The following is a 21,573-nucleotide window of genomic DNA, read 5'->3' as shown; positions in this document are numbered from 1 at the left end:
AGGTTGCCACCTTACGAGCATGTTCAGTAGGGTGATTTCTGGACTTAGCCTCTGGAACGCCTGTTCACCGCTGGCTATTGCTAGTTATTATAGCTTTGGCAGGAGAGCCAGCAGTAACCAAGCGAACAGAACAAGTCTGGGCAAGACTCTGAGACCAACATCTTTGCAGAGCAGCTTCCACTATGGTTGAGGCAGAATAAGAGACCGCAGACAAGGCTTGGGATCTACCCTGTGCAGTGGGAGTATATCAGCGCCTAGCAAGCTCTGCTACATAGAGGCAATGTTCGGATTGCCTCTACATAGCAGAAATGCTCACTTGCTTTGAGCGCCGACCACTGGGTGGCACTCACACAAGCCAGCACTGACAACCATAGAGGTCTCCAGGAGACAAACCTGTGATCACATGATGGGGGTCACCGGTGTGGGCATTTCTGGTGCGATTGCTTGAAGCGCAATTTAAATGTCAGAGTTTGACAGCGGCATTTAACTGGTTAATAGCTGCTGGTGGATCTTGATTCCACCCGCTGCAATTGCAGGCACATGTCAGCTGTTTTGAACAGCTGACATGTGCCTACAATAGTTGTGGGTGGGGTCACCATCGGAGCCCACATCAAAGGGAGGGAGTCCGACATCAGCGTACTATTATGCCTGATGTCGGAAAAGGGTTGAAGGAAATGTGAAATCAGAAAATGACCTATTAGTTAAACCAGATTTTTATGTTGAATGTCTTTTTTATTTATTACTGTTGTTATTATTATTCTTACTATCAATATAAAATAAAAAAAATTAATACTCGCTATTTTTTACATTGGTCTCTAGGTCTAATATGACTTCTATTTCCTGTTGGATACATGGACATTAGCAGCATCAGCCTGGCTCAAACCATTTGGTATAGAAGCCTTCTGAGCTTCAAATCTGAGCATTTTCTTACTACTCTGCCTTTAGAAATACCCTGGATTAGGGAAAGAGGGAAAAAAATAAGACAAGTGCAGCGCTTCCTCTGAGCGTTAGGCTAGGGTCACATTGCGTTATGTGACCGCGTTTAATGGACTACATTACACCGCGGCATGACGTGATATAACGTAGTCCGTTAACGCCGCCATTGCCTGTAATGGCGAACGCATTGGGTGTGCGCTAGCGATGTGCCGTCATTTGAGTGACAGACCTCGAACGCTGCTTGCAGCTTTCGCGGTCTGTTCCTCGCTGGCGCAGATCGGGCATCTGCGCTAGCGGGATCAGCTAACGCAATCCCTTTTGGGACATTGCGTTAGCGCAGTCCGTAGCGCTATGCGCTAAACGGACTGCCCTAACGCAATGTGACCCTAGCCTAATACGTTTTTACCAACAGTACAAAAAAAAAATTTTAGTTGTGGTTATGCTCACTTTCAATCGGTAAGAAATGCACGTTGAGATTCTCAAGGAATTAATTCTTTAGGCAACTTTTACCGTGTCTTGTATTATCCAATAAGGTGTGCAGCTCACTTTGGAGAACTATGTGTTGATCCTGCTTCGGATCCACATAGGTGGCAAATTCAAAGGGAAAATAAACTCCAAGCGAATGTGGTGCTAATCAATTTAGTATTTAGTATTTTTTGAATAAATCCACTTCCAGTGAAAAAATTTTAATAAAAGTTCATTTATTTTCTCAAAACAAAAAAAAAGGAAAAACTACATATTTTTTAATATTTTTAAAATACAGTACAACGCGTTTTGGCTGCTATTTTATTTTCTCTTTTTTGGTTTTGAGAAAATAAATGAACTTTTGTTAACATTTTTTCACTGGAAGTGGATGTATTAAAAAATCCTAAGGTGATTAGTACCACATTTGCTTGGAGTTTTGCTTTGCATTCTCTACTCTGGACAGAGGTCATTGTGAATGGAGGGGGAGGAGGTGAGCTGTGGCATAACTTGTTGTAAATGGTGGTTCCTGTGTTATCTATTGTATATAGAAGTGCTATCACCAGTCATTGTACAGGAGGAAGAGGTGAGCTGTGACATCACCTATTGTGAATGGTGGATCCTGTGTTACCTACTGTATATAGAGGTGTTATCAATCATTGTACAGAAGGAGGAGGTGAGCTGTGACATCACCTATTGTGAATGGTGGATCCTGTGTTATCTACTGTATATAGAGGTGTTATCACTCATTGTACAGGAGGAGGAGGAGGTGAGCTGTGACATCACCTACTGTGAATGGTGGATCCTGTTATCTACTGTACATAGAGGTGTCATCAGTCATTGTACAGGAGGAGGAGGTGAGCTGTGGTATCATCTATTGTGAATGGTGGATCCTGTGTTATCTACTATATATAGAGGTGTTATCAGTGATTGTACAGGAGGAGGAGGTGAGCTGTGACATCACCTATTGTGAATGGTGGATCCTATGTTATCTACTGTATATGGAGGTATTATGAGTCATTGTACAGGAGGAGGTGAGCTGTGACATCACCAATTGTGGATCTAGTGTAATCTACTGTATATCCATGTGATTGTTTGGCGCCTATAAAATAAAAACTCTTGCATTCACCTACGTTGTAGGTGCTGTTCCAGCTGTGTTGGAATTTACCTTCCCGGGCTCTCCTACAGGTGTTATGACACATGAGTCCTGTGGCCAATTAGCACAGACGTCACTGCCTTGGGGAAAAATTGAACATCAAAAGGAAGTTAGGGAGAAGCTATCTCCTCGGCTTCCTGTTGAGGTTTAAAATGTCAGAAGGTGGGAAGAGTGAAGCTGGTGCTGATTGGGCACAGAGCTCATGTGTTATAACAACCACACGAGAGCCCCGAAAAGGTGATTGTTGATAATGCTGGAACAGTGTTGGCTCGTGAGGTGATTATAAGTGTTTTTATTTTAACAGTGCCATACATTTAGATCGAGAAAGGGTTTCATAGTAGTGGAAAACCCCTTTAATTTAGATGTATTCAGCCATTGTACAGGAGGAGGTGAACAGTGACATCACCTATGTTGAATTTGTGCATCCTATGTTTTTAATGCTGAGGGTGGGGGTCCAGGCAAATGCCCAATTATGTCCTCCCAACACCGGCCCTGACTGTAACTAGGGCTTATTTTTAGAATTGGTCTTATATTTCAAGCCTACTTCTAAAAGTCCTGTAAAATGGTGCAAGGGTTTATTATTCAGGGTAGATCTTACTTTAAGGGAAACACTGTTGGCAATTTTTTAAGATCTCAAAAATACACTTTAGTGGAAATTAGTGATGTTTCACAGATCTTATGTGATTCTGAAGTCTGAGCATTTGGGGTCAAAATAAAGAATAACAAACTATTCCATGTATAAAGCATACTTTTCCAATTCCACTTTGGTCCAGTGTCATGTGGCCCTTCCTTTTCTTGTGTAATTTGGCCCTTCTTGCTTCTCTTCCTTTTCTTTGGACCTGCTAACATGACATCTATACAGTAGTGCTTGCTAACCGGAGCAGTGTTGTCAAAATGTACCGAACAGAACAAGTGCAGAGGACCCCGAAAATCAGATTTGGGTAACTGAGCAGATTGGATAAAGTAAGAATATTAAGCCTAACCATGACATACAAAGCCATCCACAACCTGTCTCCTCCATACATCTGTGACCTCGTCTCCCGATACTCTCCTGCACGCAACCTCCGATCCTCACAAGATCTCCTTCTCTACTCCCCTCTTATCTCCTCTTCCCACAATCGTATACAAGATTTCTCTCGCGCATCACCCCTACTCTGGAACTCTCTACCACAACACATCAGACTCTCGCCTACCATTGAAACCTTCAAAAAGAACCTGAAGACCCACCTCTTCCGACAAGCCTACAACCTGCAGCAACCACCGATTAACCAAACCGCTGCACGACCAGCTCTACCCTCACCTACTGTATCCTCACCCATCCCTTGTAGATTGTGAGCCCTCGCGGGCAGGGTCCTCTCTCCTCCTGTACCAGTTGTGACTTGTATTGTTCAAGATTATTGTACCTGTTTTTATTATGTATACCCCTCCTCACATGTAAAGCGCCATGGAATAAATGGTGCTATAATAATAAATAATAATAAATAATATTGCCCTGTTTATTATTTTGATGTTTCACTTATCTTTAAAATAAAATAATTTATTTTCCTAAAGTCAATTTTATTTTCTTGCAAGATCAACTTTCATTTTCTATTTAATTAATTTTGAAAGATCTGATAGAAAAAAAAATCAACTTTAAAATCTTTCTTTTTTGTGAAGAAAATCACAAAAGTTTTATTTATTTCATTTTCTACTTTCTTTATAGGAGCTTCTCCGAGCAGTAGGAATTTCAATTAAAAACCGCAGGAGAGGGAAAGAATATGTCAATGAAACCACAGACTTGTAAGTACTGCATACTAGTTTGCAAACAAACACAGCGAGAAACACTGAAAGAAACACACTATTACTGTAAATTTAAACTGAATGTGTCCCAGTGAAGGTGACTGTCCCAGTGAGATTTTTTATGGGTTTTTAGAATTCCTGCTACATTGTTGTCCGTATAGCGCTCGCTACTTACTGACAAAAAGCTTCGTCTATTTATAAAACTTTAATCAAGGCTCAGAAAACAAGGTCTTAACTCAGTTTTATTTTACTGCTAGGGCGAACAAAAGCAAATGTCACCAATACGGACGGAAAAGAACAATGACACCATTCCATTGACACTTACTAATTCCTAAAAAGTTAAAAGGAAACTTTAATCAGAAAATAACCTGATGTTTAATTTAGGCTTTGTGTTTAATCTATTATTTTTATTTTTAACAATTTTCAGAATTGTATTTTTCATATCTCAATGCCTATTAAAAAAAAATAAAATTTTCCAATACTCACACTGGCCACTGGGGCTTTTCAGACTTTAACTTCCTGTTTCCTGTTTCAGGAAGGTCACAAGTAAATTAGCAACAATGAGCGGACGGTGTGTTATGATACTGGTGGGGCATGGAGGAATCCAATGGAAAGAGGAGCAAAAGATAATTGAAGTTCTTCGAAGTAGCACTTGGAATTGTAGGAAAAATCAGAGGAGGAGTGGGAACAGTCTGGTTAATACAACTCTCCAGAGCTGGAGACTGGAACTAAACTAAAGGCAATGAGTGAGAGTTCCATGTGGCTTTAATTTGTCTCAAATAGGAAACCAGATGGCTTCCCACATGTTCAACATCAGCCATCTTAATAAACGTCGATTGCAGGAACACAACAGCAGCCTTCATTAGTAAGGAGTGGAAATGCAGCACAATTTAGCAAAAGCAAATAATAGCAGCCACTAGTGGTCAATACAGAGGAGGGCAACAGAATCCTGACACTCTGACCCCATCTTTTATATGGATGCATGTGCAAAGGTCATTGAGAAGGGAGGAAGAATAGGTGAGCTGTGACATTGCCTATTGTAAACGGTGGATCCTGTGTTTCCACTGTGGAAGGGGCAATTATAGACAAGTACAATAAACATGAGCAAATCAAGGCACATACAAGTACAGAGGGAGAGAGGACCCTGCCCATGAGGGCTCACAGTCTACAGGCGATGGGTGAGGATACACTAAGAGAGGGTAGAGCTAGTTGTGCAGTGGCTCAGCAAACTAAGGATCACTGCAGGTTGTAGGCTTGTCAGAAGAGGTGGGTCTCCAGGTTCTTTTTGAAGGTTTCCGTGGTAGGCGTGAGTCTGATGTGTTGGCGTAGAGAGTTCTAGAGTATGGGGGAAGCATGGGAGAAGTCTTGTATCCGGTTGTTGGAAGAAGAGATAAAAGGGGAGTAGAGCAGGAGATATTGAGAGGATCGAAGGTTGCGTGTGGGTAAGCACCAGGAGACCATGTCATAGATGTATGGAGGAGACAGGTTGTGGATGGCTTTGTATGTCATAGTTAGGGTTTAGAACTGGAGCCTGTGGACAATAGGAAGCCAGTGAAGGGCTTGGCAGAGAGGGGAGGCTGGGGAATAACGGGGAGACAGGTGGATTTATTGGGCAGCAGAGTGTAGGATGGATTGGAGAGGTGCCAAAGTGCTAGAGAGGAGGCCAGAGAGTAGGAGGTTGCAGTAGTCAAGGCAGGAGATGATAAGGGTGTGCACTAGTGTTTTTGTGGTTTCATGGTCAAGGAATGCAAGGATCCGGGAAATATTTTTCAGTCTGAGTCAACAGGAGGAAGCAAGGGCTTGCATATGTGGCTTGAAAGAGAGGGCAGAGTCGAGGATCACCTTGAGGCACCGAGCGTGTGGGACTGGGGAAAGTGAGTAGCCATTGACATTGATGGATAGGTCTTATGGAGGGGCAGAATGAGATGGGGAAAGATTATGAATTCTGTTTTGTCCATGTTCAGTTTTAGAAAGCGAGCCGAAAAGAAAGCTGAAATAGCAGACAGAAATTGTGGGATTTTTGTCAGTTAGGAAGTTAGGTCAGGTCCAGATAGGTAGATCTGCGTGTCATCAGCGTAGAGATGATACTGTAAACCATGGGATTCTATGAGATGTCCCAGGCCAAAGTTGTAGATATGGAAGAGCAGGGGCCCTAGGACTGAGCCTTGGGAAACACCGACGGACAGGGGAGGAGGTGGTGTGGGAGAAGAAGACACTGAATGTTTGGTCTGTTAGATATGACGAGATCCAGGATAGGGCCAAGTCTGTGATGCCAAGAGATGAGAGAATCTGTAGCAGGAGGGAATGATCAACAGTGTCGAAGGCAGAAGACAGGTACAGGAGAAGAAGGACAGAGTAGTGTGGCTTTCTCTTAGCGATTAGTAGGTCATTGATGACATTAGTTAGGGAAGTTTCAGTTGAGTGATGCGGTCAGAAGCCAGATTGTAAGCGGTCAAAGAGGGAGCAGGAAGAGAGGGGGGAGGACAGTTCAAGATAAACATGCTGTTCCAGTAGTTTTGAGGGAGAAGGGAGAAGGGATATTGGGCGCTAGCTAGATACAGAGGATGGGTCGAGGGAGGTCTTTTTGAAGATGGGTGTGATCAAGGCATGCTTGAAGGATGAGGAGAAGACACAATTTGTAAGTGAGAGGTTGAAGAGGTGTGTTAGGGTTGGGATGAAGACTGTGGCGAGGTTAGGGATGAGGCGAGATGGGAGTGGGTCAAGCGTGCAATGGTGAGATGTGATCTTGACAGGAGGGTGGAGAGCTGATCTTCTGTCATGGTGGAGAAGCTGGTTTTGGAAGAACAGGGCTGAGAAGCAAAGAGGGGCATTGGGAGCTTCAGGCCAAAGCTTTATCTGATCACATCGATTTCTGCTTCCTCTTCGGCAGAAATGAGAGGAGAGGGAGGAGGTGCTGGGGGATGGAGTAGAAAATTGAAAGTGTTGAAAAGCTGTTTAGGGTTGTGAGACAGGGAGGATATGAGAGATGAGAAGTAAGTTTGTTTTGCAGCAGTGAGTGTGGACTTGAAGCTGGCGAGGGACTGCTTGTATGCGATGAAGGGCTTGGCAGAGTGGGATCTCTTCCATTTCCGCTCAGCGACCCTGGAAGCCCATCTCAGTTCTTTGGTCAGGCTGGTCAGCCAGGGCTACCTGTTGATTGTACGAATTTTGTTATGCATGAGGGGGGCGGCCGAATCAAGTGTTGCTGCTATTGTGGTGTTATAAAAAGTGGCAGCAGCATCTGTGTCATGTCTGTAAGAGGGAGAAAACTGAGGTGTTTGAGATTTCTGCAAGGGTGAGTGAGTTTGTGGAGTAGGGGTTGCGCACTAGGAGAAACTCTTATGTCACTTGGCACATTGTTTCATCAAGATGTCATAATGTCATGATAACCTGTAATGTCAGAGCCCTAGATGGTGGCAAAGTGTGATGTTAGAGATCAACTCTGCACTGCAATGGGGACATCACGCATCGGAGAAAGAAGGAAAAAAGAGGTTGGAAGAAGCAAAGGATCAGTCAATTGGCTGAGGCATTGGGACAAGTGAGCATCTAGGTGAGTAATTTTTTTATAACTCTTTTCCTGATCCTCTACAATTTATCATTTAATTTCTCCTGAAACAAATTTGTTCATCTATAGTCATGGCTCTTAGTAGATGGAAAGGAAAAAAAAATTGGCTGCATCGAGAAGAATCAAAACTGCTGACAGAATTTCAGTTTGCAGTCAGTTTTTATGAAGCTCATTCAAAAGTGACAACCGATGTGATCGCACTTTTCATCACTATTGTAAAAATGTCTGTCATGGCAAAACAAAAAGGTAACAATGTAAAAGAAGGATAATTGTCAAACTTTGACTTCAAGTGCTAGCTACCTACTTATAAAATAAAGACAATTTTAAATTTTGGCTGCATCTCTGTTACTTCTGTTAATGTTAGTATCTTTAAAATATTTGACCGTACAAGCAAAAAATTACAAACCTTTTTGAGGAGGGACACATTTAAAAATTATATAATTGAAAAAAAATATTTTAAGCTGTAGCAACCCAACACCAAAACTACCTTCCTCCCCTTACCCCTAACTAAAGGAGGAGTTTGAAATGCTTTCTACATGATAGTATAACGCTGGACATATACAATGTAATTCATGTCACCGAATTTTTTCACGACCTCGTATGGGCCTTGGCACTTGGTCAGTAACTTGATTTCCACCGTGGGGATAAGCACTAGCACGCGATCCCCGGGCTGGAACTGCCTTAGCCTTGCTGAATGGTTGTATACCCTTGCCGGTGCCTCCTGAGCCTGGAGAAGATGTTCCTTTACAATTGACATCACATGCACCATCCTCTACTGCAACTCAGCGACATATACAATGACACTCTGGAGCGGCATGACCTCGGCTTACCTCGTTCCCTTGGTGATGTCCAGGAGCCCTCATGGATATCGACCATACAAGAGGTCTAATGGCGAGAGGCCAGTGGAGGCTTGTAGGACTTCTCAGATGGAATATAGCAGAAGTGGAAGCAGATAGTCTCAGTCTTGACTGTCCTTCTCAATGAGCCTCTTGAGCATGGCCTTCAAGGTATAATTGAAGTGCTCCACCAGGCCATCAGTCTGCTGATGGTAAACTGAGGTTCGCAGCTGGGCAATCTGGAGTACTCTACACAGCTCCCTCATCACTTTTCTCATAAAGGGGGTACCCTGGTCCATTAAAATCTCCTTAGGCAAGCCAGTCCTAGCAAAGATATGGACAAGCTCACGAGCGATACCCTTAGCCGAAGAGTTCCTCAGTGACACCGCTTCCGGGTACCGTGTCGAGTAGTCCATGACCACAGGGATGTACTGATGGTCGCATGCAAATTTAACTAGGTGACCTAATTGGTCCATGGCAATCTTGTCAAATGGGACCTCTATCACCAGCAATGGAAATAAGGGGCTTCGGAAGTGACAAGTAGGAGCGGTTATCTGACAGGTGGGGCAGGACCTAAAAAATGTAGTATCTCTCAGTAACATCCTAGCCAATAGAACCTCTGTATTACTCTCTCCTGAGTTTTCTCCACCCCCAGATGTCTCCCCCAAACATGCGAATGGGCCACGTTTAAAACCCCTCCCTGGTAGGGACCCGGAACTAAAAGCTGCTCCACTATCTCACCTCCCCTCAGTTTGGTCACCTGATGCAACAAATTGACATTGCCGGCAAAGTGAGGGAACCTGGTGTCAGCCCCCAGCTCTTGAGCAACCTCACTACACAGTAACATTATCAAATGCCCCGTAAAATGTCAGATCGCTAAGTTGAGCAGTCCCAAAGTTCTCTTTGGGTCCTTTTAACTCAAGGAAGATGACCTCCTGTGTCACCGTTTTGTCTTCCTCTTCAGCGAGAACATATAAGGGAAACTACCTCCGTTTTTACTTTTGCCAGAGGGACCTAGCTTTTGTCTAGGACACTCTGTACAGCTCCCTTTTGCCACAAGTTACAAAATAGTGGAAAATCCCGCCCTAGTATGACAGGATGAATAAAGTCTTTTACTACCACAACCTCATGGGACTTATTGCTACAGTCTGTTCCCATGGCTACTCTGGCTACATGGTAGTCTTTGGCATCTCCGTGTATGCAGCGGATGCCCACAAGCTTGGAATTAACAGGTGGGGCAGTGTAGTCACTAGACTTCCAAAGTCCAAAAGTTCAAGAACCATTACCCCATTGATGGATACAATAAACAATTGCAGCCCATTGCCGGGTTGACAGTCCACATTGCGGCCGAAAAGGCATAATAGGAGCAGCACCTGCATAGGCTGCAGTCCATCGGTAAAGGGGACATATGACAGCAGACGGCTACGTTTCCAGGATTGTGACATTGCCAACAGACCATGTTCTTCATATCAACCTTAGGGGACCATTCAGCATGATTGGAACGCCTCCCATTTGTCTAGCCACCCTCCGTGGTGACCCCACTCCTCTTTAGGTATCCCAGCACGGGGAAGTAGCAATGTCTGGTTTCCCAAGGGATTTCTCAACAACCTAGTATGTCTCAAGCAGGTCATCCAGGTTGTCTGCATTCCGAGGGTCGCCCTTGGCAACCCAGGTCTGTTTTGGCTTTGGAAGGGAGTGGATAAACCTGTCCATCACCACACAACCAACCATCTGGGCTGGTGTGGAAGTCTCTGACTGCAGCCACTTTTGGACTAAGTGCAACAAATCAAACATTTGTGAGTGAGGGGGTTTGTCGCCAGCATACGCTCAGCGATGGACTCACTGAGCTCTCACGGTCATCGTTACCCCAAGCAAGCAAGGATTTCAGTATTAGTTTGGTGTATTCTTTGGCATCCTGGAGGGCTAAATCATAATACAACTTTTGAGGTTCCCCAACAGATATGGTGCCAACACCTTCGCCCACTGCTCTTGCGGAAGTTTCTTCTTTTCAGCCACCCTCTCGAAAAGTCAGAAAGGCTTCCACATCATCCCCCAAGGTCATTTTCTGCATTGCTCGTCTTATCGTTTTCCAGGAGTAAGAATCATCACCTGAAGATGGGGAGGAGATCGCCAGCCTCCCACGAACCACCTCTTGTGGGAGTTCCTTTTGCTGTGTTAGGTATCGCTGCTGCTGCTGTTGAAGCTGCTGTGCTAAAAACGTATTTGTCAACTGTTGCACCAATTACTGCTCTTGACTGGCGCCCAAGATGATAAAGGGGATGTCAGTGGAGGGGAAATGAAGTAGCCAGGTGGTGAAGTGGTCAAAGAAGGTGGTGACTGGCCTTGAGGGGTGGTAAATGACAGCCAGTTGGAGGTTGGAGGGGGAGTAGATGCGCACAGAGTGCACCTCAAAGGAAGGGACGGTAAATGAAGGTAACAGAACAGGATATTGTAAAATTGTCCTATTCACTTTACTTGAATAATACTCAGAGTATCATGGCCCCATCAGATTATCAGCAGTAGTGTCGAAGGTCAGACCCTCACTGATAAGACCAATTGATAGCCCAATCTTCAAAAATTCCTTTAATTACTTTGATTCTTTAAATAAACAATATTTTATATACTCAGAGTTTATTTGGATTCAATCTATATCTTTTTAGTCACTTGGAATTTGGTTGTACTAAATATTGCTGGTATTTTAATTTAAAATCCATTAGCATTCAACATAATTAATTAGACATTTACACTTCAGCAGCTTTTTGGTTTCCCTAAAGAAAACCAAGCACACAAAATATAATTTGATTTCATTTCTGGTCTATATTTAATCTACCTGAAACAATATTATACGTCGGGGAATTAATTACCATCCTTGGATTGTACAGTTTTCTATATTAAGGCGGAAAACAAAGAAAGTATTGACTACAGATGTTCTAATGTTACCAGTATTATAAGGCTTACAAATTATATTGACCTGGAGGGCTGGTTGTCAGGGTTTCTTGCAGGAGATTCTACAATTCGCAAAAGAGAAGACGTAAGAGATGACAAGTACTATCAGGATGCCTAGTGAGTCTATTGCTACATTAAATCAGGCATGTTTAATTCACATTAGACTAGGCACTTAAAAGCCATTATATGTACAGCAGTCATCTGTATCGAGCATTAACTTTAAACCTCAGTGTACTCTATCTACTATTCAATTTACAGGTAACTAGTAAGGTCTTCTACGGGGCTGCTCTGCATATATATCATCAATAAGGAATAATAACTCAATACGGACTTAAAAACACTGTATTTGCTGCTTGCATTTATTACTCTGATAGATGAACCCTCAGATTTGGACTGGCCCACGGGAGAACAGGAGAATTCTCTGGTGGACCCCTCTACAAGAGTCCTACACTGTGTGTCCTTCCTTACCTTTCCTCTTGGCATGATTTGTCAAACTTTGAAAGAAAAAATTATTTCTAAATTTTGGGAGAGGTTTATGCTACATTTTGGAAAATGTCTATGCATGGTTTATGGTTGTAATAGGAGATGTGGTTGTGATGTGAGTTGCATTCTATCGTGAGTTATCGTAGAATGTGATTTATAATTATAAGGTTGAAAAAAGTGTATCTATCAAGTTTAACCTTGAAGGGAATCTGTCGGTAGGATTTCACACCCCAAACTACTTACATGTGCATGTAGCACTTTGAAAGACAAGTTCAGCATCATCGTTACCTGACCAGTCTGTTCCTAAGTTACTGAGAAATCAGTGTTTTAATGGATATGCAAATGAGGCTGAAGATCTAGTTATAGATCTGAAGCCTCTGTCACTCCAGCTCTATTCCCCGCAAAGCACAGCCTTCTACTGCTTGACTGACAGCCTCTATGCTGTGTGACTTCAGTCAAAAGGAAGCGGCGGAAGGAGACAACACTGGGTATGGAATAGAGTTGGAGTGACATAGGCTTCTGAGTTACAAATAGCTCATTAACATCATTTGCATATCAATTCAAATGATGATTCAACTGCAGATGCTAATTGCAAATATTAGCAATTCAACATGTGAAAATCAGACTAGTCCCATCATAGTACAAATTGTGTAATTCTATACGTCCATAAAGAGTAATTGATCGATAGACACTTCAATTAAATGTCAACAACACTGTTTGTTTGTTGTGGTACCATTGCCACCAGACCCAAAGTGACATTATTGTTGATAGTACAAATCCTGTAATATTATAGTTACTAAACAGGCATCCAGGCCCTCTTGAACTTCTTTAGTGAATAAACCAACCATTACAACATGATGTATGCTATAATCTCACTACGCCCTCATTTTTTCCAAACTGAAGAACTCCAAGCTTGATAACCTGTGTTCTGTAGTTCACCTATAACTTTGGTCGCTCTTCTCACCCCTTCTAGTTCAGCTGTTTAAAGATTCTAAATTCATGCCAATTTATTTAACCATGTGTATCTGTAAGATATTCATTTTTTGTCTGACTTAGTGAATTATATTATGCTGACTGCTTATAATTATCGCTGATGTATATGGACTAATATGGTTTGTAATAAACTCAATTGGAGTTGTATTAAAATGGTGGTCCCCAAAAAATTCTTTTTTTTCCTTAATCCCTGTCTAATGCCATAATCAAATCTTTTTTCTAATATACTTTAATTAAAAATTTCCTGTCTTTTCCTAACTACACTATTCAACTGCTTTTCTTTTTTTCATTTACAACTTCATTTTTGATGATGTTTCGTTTGAAAATCACAGTGCATTCTGGGATACTCAAACGAAGCATCATCAGGGGACAGAGGCTATGGTCACTACAACAGCCCTTGCCCCTCTATGAAATGAAGGGTCATTGGTGACCTTTGTTTCAGGGGTTAGGCTAGTCCCTGCTCTATCACTGTGTGATGTGCACAATGACAGTGCACTCTCTTGCCAGCTCAGGTCAGTAGTTAAAAGGGTAATCCCATCTCCAAGATACTATCCCAATACGTAGTAGGTGTAATAATAATAATAATAATAATAATATTAGCAAATACCTCTGGTTAGAAATATAGTATAGTTTTCTTGATTTGCTCTTTTTCTTTCCTCATGTGAAGGCATTGCAGGACCTTTCGTATCCATGGTAAAGTGACAGCTAGTTAGTTGCTACTGGTCGTAACCATGATATTTACTAATATTATTATTATTACACCTGCTACATATTGGAATTGGATCTTGGAGATGGGAATAACCCTTTAACATCTGGCACCAGAGCAGAGCGCACTGTCAGTGCTGATTGTAAGAATACTTGGTGTACACCATGCAGAGATGAAATATAGAACTAGGATAAAACAAAAGTTACAAAGAAACGATCGAGATATGCAGCTGTCATTTCAAATTATATATGGTCTATAAAAGGAAATCAAAAGACTGGAAGGTGTACCATTTAAAGAAGTTATACCATGTATTTAAGTTATACATATCTAAAGGATAGGAGATAACTTATTGATTGCTAAAGGTTCTGACCACTGAGACCCCCCATCGATCCTGACAATGGGACTCTGCAGAGCCTTGTCTGAATGGGGCAGAGCATGTGCACTCCCTCTCATACTATATGAGAATGCCAGAGACAGCCAAGTAAAGCCCCATTCAGACAGGTCCAGCTCTCAGCTCTCTGGATCAGTGGAGGTTCTAAGAGTCAGACTTTCAGTGATTGATAAGTTAACTATTATCGTATCGATGTGTGATGACTTATATGCTTGGTTACACCCCTTTAAGCATTAATTGAACTAAAAGATTTCTTACAGATGATCCAATGATGGTGGTTAAATAAACTTACTTTCATTACATCCAAAGTTCCAGGAAAGGTTCCCATTGACCTTAGATAACTGTCGAGTGTCCAACAGAAAGCTATTCCTCCCAACTGTTTAATACTTATGCAGACTCATTTTAGCTCAATTTTGACCCTTGATTCTTCAGCTGTGACCTCTGTTGGTGGTTAAGGATGGGGTTTTAAAATGATACAGAACAGTCAGGAGGTCTCCATACACATTAGATCACTGTTCTTCAACTCAAGTCCTCAAGAGCCACCAACAGATCATTGTACAAGATTTTGTTAGTATTGCACAGGTGATAATTCCCGTATAATTTTAAGGAAATCCAGAAAACATGATCTGTTGTTGGCTCTTGAGGTCTGTAGTTGGGGAACACTGCATTAGATGATCAGTCATTATTATCAAAATCGAAGAGCTTTAGCTTCCATTATTAATATATCTATAAGAGCATTCCGAAAGCAATGCCAGACACTATGTTGTTTGCATGTGCAAACAAAAGCCCTGTGTAGTGAGTAGCAATAACCACCAGCATAGACGTTACTTGCCAACACACAAAATTTACACATATAAAACATAAAAAGGGGTTGGCCTTGTGCAAATTTTTCATAAAATATCTTTTTGGCTATTCCCAGGAAACTCGGGATGGGGTTAAATGTCTAATAATAACAAATTAACATATATGTGAAAATTTTATTTATTTTTTGTGGAGGGGACAGCTACAATCAGAATATGGTATACAATCACTTCATACAGATCTTAAATGAGCATTTTCAAAATCCGTATAATAAAATTCTACCAAGATGTCAATGCCAACCTGTTAATATCTCCACTTAAGAAGATTGTCTCTGGTCCCTAAAAAATACCTTCATTGAAAATAAGCAACACTTTCCCTTTCCAGCCATATCACATATAGCCAAGTCATAGCCTTTTATTTCCTTTGCACACAGCTTAGCATTAAGTCACTAAGAATTTACATAGCAATGCTATCCACACTGAGCCATGCAAAATCAATATGATAAACATAAAATAAGATAAATGTCTGAGATGGAGATAAAGATCTAAAATGTACAACTAAATAAAGAGCTGGCATAAAGCTTTATGGCGGAACTATAATGCTTTCCCAGCTGGCGCAGTTTAGAGTTGTATATACAGGGAAAATTAAAGCTAACAGGTTCTCAATAAAATGTCTGTTAAAATGCATCTTACACATTTCGTATAATTAGAATTTTTGGGGAAAGTTATTGGTTCTGTGTAAATCACCATCACAAATTGTTTAAACTCTAATGAACCAATCATGGGTAAATTGCACTTTTTGGCTATTAGCACTAGTTCCACGCCTGTACCCCTATGGAATAGGTAACATTATTCAAGCACTAAAGTCTTCTGTGTTGAGTCTAATCTTAAAGGTACAATATTTAGGAGGTGTTTACTAGATTTCAAATGATAAATGCAAATCACTAGGAGATCAATATCGACAGACAAATAGATTCATCTAAATACTTAATTTATTTCACTATCCTTTATAGCACTATAAATGTACATGCATTGCTGTCACTGTCCCCTTTTGGGAACACAATCCAATGCTCCTATCAGTAAATCTTTAGAGTGTGGGAGGAAACCAGAGAACTCAACACAAAAACAGGGAGAACATACAAACTCCTTGTAGATGTTGTCATCGGTGGGATTTGAACCCAAGACACCAGCGTTGCAAGCGTGCAGTGCTAACCAGTGAGCCACAAGGCTACCCTTACATTTCTTTGTATTATTATAATTATTATTATTTATTTATATAGCACCATTAATTCCATGGTGCTGTACATGAGACGGGGTTACATCAAAATCCAAATATCACTTACAGTAAACAAAACTAACAATAACAGATTGGTACAGAGGGAAGAGGACCCTGCCTTGTGGGCTTACATTGTACAGGATTATGGGGAAGGAGACAGTAGGTCGAGGGTTGCAGTAGCTCTGATGGTATTGAGGTGGTCCTGTGGTCATTACAAGTTGTAAGCTTCTTTGAAGAGGTGGGTTTTTAGGTTCCGTTTGAAGGATCCAAATGTGGTGGATAACCGGACGTATTGAGGTGCAGAATTCCAGAGGATGGGGGATATGTGGGAGAAATCTTGGAGGCGATTGGGTGAGGAGCGAATAAGTGTGGAGGAGAGAAGGAGGTCTTGGCAGGACCGGAGATTACATGAGAGAAGATATTGAGAGATTTGCTCAGAAATATATGGAGGAGAAAGGTTATGGATGGCTTTGTAGGTCAGTGTTAGTAGTTTAAACTGGATACGCTGGGAAATTGAGAGCCAGTGAAGGGATTTGCAAAGAGGGGAAGCAGGAGTGTAGCGAGGAGAGAGACTAATTAGTCGGACAGCAGAGTTAAGAGCGGACTGGAGGGGTGCGAGAGTGTTAGAAGGTAGGCCACAGAGGAGGATGCTGCAGTAGTCGAAGTGGAAGATGATTAGGACATGCACAAGCATTTTGGTAGAGTGATGGTTGAGGAAAGGATGGATTCTGGAAATATTTTTGAGCTCGAGGCGACAGGAGGTGGCGACAGCTTGGATGTGCTGTTTGAAGGACAAGGAAGAGTCGAGGGTTACTCCGAGGCAGCGGATTTCCGGGACAGGGTAAAGTGTGATTTCATTTATTTTGATAGATAGATCAGGTAGGGAAGATATGCAAGATTGAGGAAAGATAATTAGTTCAGATTTGTCCACATTGAGCTTGAAGCGAGAGGAGAAGAAGGAGGATATAGCTGATAGACACTCTGGGATTCTGGAGTGCAGAGAGGTGACATCTGGGCCAGAGAGGTAGATCTGAGTGTCATCAGCATATAGATTGTACTGGAAGCCATAGGACTTTATGACTTGTCCCAGGCCAAGGGTATAGATTGAGAAGAGAAGAGAAGGGGTCCTAGGACAGAGCATTGAGGGACACCAACAGAGAGGGGGCGAGATGAAGAGGTAATATGGGAGTAGGAAATGCTAAATGTGTGGTTGGTAAGGTATAAGGTGCTCCAAGATAGGGCAACGTTTTTTCGACACCAAAGGAGGAGGGGATCTGTAGTAGGAGGCAGTGGTCAACTGTGTCAAAGAGGACAAGTCTAGAAGGAGGAGTATAGAGAATTGTCTGTTAGCTTTGGCTGTAAGTAAGTAGTTAGTAATTTTGGTCAGGGCAGACTCAGTGGAATGGTGGGGACGGAAGCCAGATTGTAGGTTGTCGAACAGGGAGTTAGATGCAAAGTGAGAGGAAAGCTCAGCATGGACGTGCTGCCCAAGGAGTTTGGAAGAAAATGGGAGCAAAGATATGGGGCGATAGCTGGGCAGAGAGCTTGGGTCAAGGAATAGTTTTTGTGGCTAGGTGTGATTGTGGCATGATTGAAAGCAGTGGGGAAGGTACCAGAAGTTAGTGATAGGTTGAAAAGATGGGTTGGGAATGAGATTAGTGTGGTAGTGAGGTTGGGGAGGAGGTGGGATGGGACGGGGTCAAGCGCACAAGTGGTGAGGTGTGATTTAGAGAGAAGATGAGCAAGCTCTCCTTTAGTGATTTTGGAGAAGGAAGTTATGCGGTTAGGGCATTGGTCTGGTATACAAAGGGGTTGTGGTAGTTTGACAACAAAGATTTGCCTTGTTTCTATCTTATTTTGGAAGTGTGTGGCATTCATACCAATATTGAACATACAGTATGATCAATTGACTGTATTGTGGCCATACTTAAATATGAAATCGGCTTGAAGGTACCTTTTTAGGTACAGGTATGGTCCAATAGCCAATCAAACCAAAACCATTTCCACCAATATCTCATCCATAGAGAGCAATCTACTTTCCAGTACTCTATGTACTTGACCAAAAACATTATGACCATAGATAACCAAATAAATTAGAGTGGAATTGAATTCAACCCATTTTTTTTTTACAAATCCACATTCTCCAAAATACAGATTTTTTTTGTCACTGTTTTTCATGCAAATTGAGCAAAATGGCAGCTTCAGGCAGCAAGTTTTCTGAACCACGAAGAAAAGGGTTAAAAAAAATAAAAACAAATTGTTATACGCACCTTTTCACTAACCTCTTTTGCCTCTCGTAAATTCACTGCCAACCATCTCATCTTCACTGAATCTTCAGACTTCCACTGCTCTGAATGAAATCTTTGCGTCTCCTGCACTGTGTTGGGACTTCCGAGGGTTCTATACATGTGCACTAGGGTCATTGCAAAACTCAATATACTTTCATGTGACAAACAAGCATATTTTCTGACATTGATATTGGATTTTGTTCTTTTTGTGACTGATGCAATCTTGTCCGTAATGTAAAATGCCGGCGCATGTATTGATTTTTACAATTTGTGCAAATCGAGTCTCGTATTGTTCGGACACAGTTGGAGCAGCAAATTTTTAAAAAATTGACTTAAATTTGATTGCCATTAAATTGATTGGATGATGGCTTATCATTATATATTATTTTATCTATACAGCCCTGTTCGTAACGTCAAGAAATATAACATAATAATAAATTTAATTTTGTATTACAAGAGACAGGGACACGGGGGCATCCTCTATGTCTGGAGGAAAAAAGGTTTAAGCATAACAATAGACGTGGGTTCTTTACTGTAAGAGCAGTGAGACTATGGAACTCTCTGCCGTATGATGTTGTAATGAGTGATTCATTACTTAAATTTAAGAGGGGACTGGATGCCTTTCTTGAAAAGTATAATGTTACATGTTATATACATTAGATTCCTTGTTAGGGTGTTGATCCAGGGAACTAGTCTGATTGCCGTATGTGGAGTCGGGAAGGAAATTTTTCCCCAATGTGCAGCTTACTCTATGCCACATGGGGTTTATTTTGCCTTCCTCTAGATCAAAATGGTAAGGGCATGTTAGGTTAGGCTATGGGTTGAACTAGATGGACTTAAAGTCTTCCTTCAACCTTAATAACTATGTTACTATATGTTAGGCACGTAAATTGTTAGATTTTTCCCAACATTTTCACCAAAAATGAAAGGTTATTCCCAACTAGGAATGGTGTTAACTTACTGTTTGTCATGGGTCTTCCCATTGGAGTGGTGCAGTGACCATGCTGGCAAATCACAGCTTATTTTACTGTATACGGGACAGCATACAATAGTTGGATACAGCACCCAGATTTTTCCGGCAGTGCCAAAGAGAATGAACGAAGAGCTGGTGGGTATAAGTGACCACGACTTCATCCTAGCCGGGAATTTCAGAGGTCCATTCTCTGAAACGATAAGACCCCAGAAATTAATTATCATGTACACTTGGTAGATGTTAACTTTTCAATATGTGAATTATCATATAAATGAAGCCACAATCTAAATTTGAAATTTTAAAGTAAAGTATGTGGATCCCCTATTTAAAATCAAGGGTTTATTACCATACTTCAAAAATCTACAGACTTTGAATTTAGGAGACCCAAACTTAATTTTCTAAAACTTTGTGTACAGTAAATTATACTTCAAAATTTACTTGTGCAAAAAACACGGCTCTTTATAGTTTATTGATCAACTTTATGACCAAAATCCATAATCCTTGATAGATGCTAACGTCTTCCAGATGTAAACAGCATCATAAATGAAAGAATATGAATGCAATTATTGGTTGAAGGCTCGACAACAATAAACTTATCAAATGCTTATTAATTGCCGTTCATCAAAACAGGACCTTATGAATCTCAGCTTTGAAATTATTCAGTGCTTTTGGGGGTTAAAGAAAAATGAATTCTTCCCTTTTCCAAAAAAATAAATCATGCAAAGTGATTTGGCTTTATATCAGTGGCAATGCACTCCTCATTTGTTCCGTGTGTTGTGTAAGATTTACAATGCATGATAGGAGTGGTAATGAAGGCTTATGAATAGCATTAAAGGGGCTTTGAGAATTGTTAATCAGCATAATAGATATTACTCTTGTACAATAAATAAGCATCCTTACAAATCACTACTGTGGAATGATGCATCCAATAAACTAATTATAGTTTTGAATAAACCTATTAATGATGTGACGTGCCACTGAAGCGTGCACAGCTTCTTACTGCAAAGCAACTCAGATTTATTCAAGAGGAAACCAACATCTCTTAAGTTTGGAATTAATTGAAAATTGTCTCGCTAATGTGGTTTGGTTCAGGCCATTCTTGTGGTTTCCTATTTTCTTTTCAATTTTTTTTTTAAATATTAAAGGGGAAGGAAATCATAAGGATGTAAAGCTGAAAAATAAATAACATGAAGACAAAAAATGAACTGAAAGCAATAGAAACGAGAAAGCTAGGCACGCAAAATCGGCTGGTATGTATTGCATTTCAGGAACTCTTGGCTGTTCCAAATGGCAAGCATAGAAAGAAAAAAAGAACAGATATGGCTGATTTATACATACACTACTCTTTGTTCACAAAGAAGGTGTTTGTAGAAATGAGCCATGATGCCTGAAGGAGGGCTGCGTGAACCGCCTCCATCCTACTATCATCCTCAACTCCTCTTTTCATTAGCCTGGTGGTGCACCATTGTCATGGCATAATGCACACATGACATTAAAAAAACAAAGATAGAAGCAAAGTTAGCATATACCCTGCTATACTTAAAGTAAAAGTGCATATAAATAATATAGGGTACTTAGTAAACACTGTTTTGATCAAAAAAGTGAGAAAGTCATCCGACGACAAGGCGTAACCCAATCGGGACAGTCCTATACTCTAATACTCTAATATTAAACCCTCACCTTATGTCAGATGACATCTGTTTAGACACCTACCCATGGAAAGCTATATAAAAGAAATACCTAGCTCAAAAAAGGGTCACAACGTTGTTATACAAAGCAACCACATTGTGCCAAACTGGCTAATCAAAAGAAGAGCAACAGAATACCGACCTGCCCTCTTGACCAGGGTATTGTGGATTTGCTCATCTTCAGCTACTAGGTTTTTTTTTTCTCCCCATTAAAGCAAATATACATAGTGTTAGGGTTGGCGGAACGCACCGAATATATTTATTAGATGAGTTAGGTGCGTTCGCAACCCGGGAT

This window comes from Ranitomeya imitator, chromosome 9 (assembly GCF_032444005.1).
Source record: "Ranitomeya imitator isolate aRanImi1 chromosome 9, aRanImi1.pri, whole genome shotgun sequence".
In the NCBI taxonomy this organism is placed as follows: Eukaryota; Metazoa; Chordata; class Amphibia; order Anura; family Dendrobatidae; genus Ranitomeya; species Ranitomeya imitator.
Note: the sequence above shows the minus strand (reverse complement) of the source record.